Below are 2,228 nucleotides of genomic sequence, written 5' to 3'. Positions count from 1 at the left end.
AAAAAATATTGTGCAGTGATGCAGAGCCCGGGCCAGCGAGCTGCCAGCGTGGGCACCCCTCCTGCCCGCGGCACCCGGGCACCACAGCGGGGCAATGCCCCCTCCCTCCCTCGGGAAAACCCGTCTTGCCAGGATGAGGGCTTTTGGGACAATGCGGGCAGAGAAGAGGATGAGTCCTTGTCCCACAACAGCTGCTGGGAGGAGAGCACCCATCCTGCTCGATGCCAGCAACAAATTCCTGGCCGCCCTGTCCAGCCGTGCCGTGTCTCTGTGTTTATGCAATGGCAGGAGCCGGCAGAATTAAGCACTTTTTGTTTTTCCCTTTTTTGAGAACGGGGAGTTTTAATTCCCACCAAACAATGTTCTTTTTCCAGCAAGCTTAAAATAAGCCTTTTTGGCTCGGGCGTCTCTGGAGCCGTTGTGCAAATAAGGATGTGAGCTCCGTGCTCTGGCTGGGCCAGCACTACCTGCCAGGGGGGTTTTGGGGGGACATGGGAGGCCCCCAGGCCTGGCCCTCCTCCCACCACGGCACAGGGCTGGCTCTGGCCAGGACAGCTCGCTGGAGCTTTCCTTTGATGAGTGGAAAATATTGCTCACACAGAGATAGGGATGTGGCCGTGCTGGAGCCGCCTGCCAGACGCGTCTGCCTGGCCCCGGGGTGGGTGTGTGCTCAGGTGTGCTGGGGCCTCACAAACCCCATGAGGAGCCGGGTTCTGGAGCTGCCTGGTGCCCAGAGAAGTGGCCATGCCTTGCAGAGTGGCACCAACAGTGATGCTGCCCACCACTCTCTGTGGGCAGAGGGGACTGGAGACCCCACATCAGCAGCTCCCACCCTGACGGGGACATTCCTGCCTGTGGGAAAAGGCACAAAGCTGTTTTCTGCCAGCGTGGAACTGTGGCCTGGTTTCCCCGCATTCTCTTACCTGCAGCCCCCGTGGTGTGCTCTGCCACACGAGCCCTGCCCAGCACATCCCTGCTGCCAAGCACGAGCATGGCATGACTGCCCTGCATCTCTTGAGCTGGGGTGGGTTCCATGAGGGTTATCTGCCAAAGAAGCACCTGGGTTTACTCAGGCCAGGTGGAGCCAATCTTCACAGCCCCTCCTGCCCCACCTGGATCCCTGTTCCCCACCTCCAGGCCCTGCTCTCCACCCAAGTTTTCCATGGCAGTGTGGCAAAGAGGTGACAGCAGCAGAGACGAGCACGTACAAAACCTGAGGGCACCTCTCTGGGTAGCCCCCTCCCAGGAGAGCTCTGGGGGGGTTTCCAGCACTCCAACCCCAGCACACCCTGCTCCCTCAGGGATGGCACTGCAGCCAGGATGGGCACACAGAGCCCTCCAGCCCTCCTGTCCCAGCCTGGAGGCAGAGCTGGCCATGACCCAGCCTCCCCATCCCAGCCCCTTCCCTTGTGCGAGGCCGGTGGGGAAAAGCCTCCCGTGCCCGCCCCCGCCTCCCCCAGCTTATCAAATTTGGCCATGTCTGAAAAGGCCTGGTTTCCTTTTCACCAAAAAAGATCAAAACTGGGTAATTGGCTGCCGGCATAGATGCCTCTGTGCCTCTCTCATGTGTAAACAGCATTGCCGAGCGCTGACACAACGCAGGCGGCCGCGGCACACGCAGGCGCCCCGGGGCTGCCACCGGCCCTTCTGGGGGTCCCACAACGGGGTGAAGTTGCTGGGTGCAGGCAGGGGTTGGCTCAGCAGCCCAGAAAATGCTGGTGGCCAAAGGCCGGGTGCTGCCGTACACCTGAAGCACGAGCAGGTGGTTGCAGGGCTCCTCTGGCAGGTCCTGAGGTGAGGAACGGGACACTGTGTGCTCAGATCTCAGCCAAGGGGACAGCAAAGCCCCCGAAATGCTGTGCTGGGGCTGTCCTTGGGGATGTTAACAAGGGTTGGGGTGGATGGGAGCAGCCAGGCTGTCCCCTGCTGCATCCCAGGGCTGGCAGGAGGAGAGGGACAGCATGAGTTGGGGATACAGAGACCTTTACCCTATTTATGGAGTTTTCTAGAGGCCCAGTTCAGGGACTGGGAAAAGGAGGTTGAAATTTCCCACCGCCCTACAATGCCCAAGGGCCTTCAAATCCCTGGGGACGTGCAGAGAGGCGGGAGGAGGAGGGAAACAACATCCAGTGCTGCCACCGAAGGAGCAGGGCAGAGCCTGCTGCCCGGGAGCGTGGGGAACAGCGCCGGGCACCCGCCTGCGGCTGGGGGGGGGGGGGGGGGGGGGG

General features: G+C 61.4%; 1 long non-coding RNA gene across 1 annotated transcript in view; it reads left to right on the top strand.

Moving 5' to 3' along the window:
- Window positions 1-823, top strand: part of LOC108445177 — a 14,891-nt gene extending 14,068 nt beyond the window's left edge. Inside the window, exon 3 of the long non-coding RNA XR_001859932.1 lies at window positions 811-823. This is a non-coding gene — a long non-coding RNA (uncharacterized LOC108445177). The remainder of the gene's footprint in view (window positions 1-810) is intronic.
- Window positions 824-2,228: the final 1,405 nt, after the last annotated feature.

Source organism: Corvus brachyrhynchos, unplaced genomic scaffold, assembly GCF_000691975.1.
Source record: "Corvus brachyrhynchos isolate BGI_N302 unplaced genomic scaffold, ASM69197v1 scaffold21, whole genome shotgun sequence".
In the NCBI taxonomy this organism is placed as follows: Eukaryota; Metazoa; Chordata; class Aves; order Passeriformes; family Corvidae; genus Corvus; species Corvus brachyrhynchos.
The sequence above is the reverse complement of the archived record's forward strand: the minus strand, read 5'-3'. Positions and strand labels throughout refer to the sequence as shown.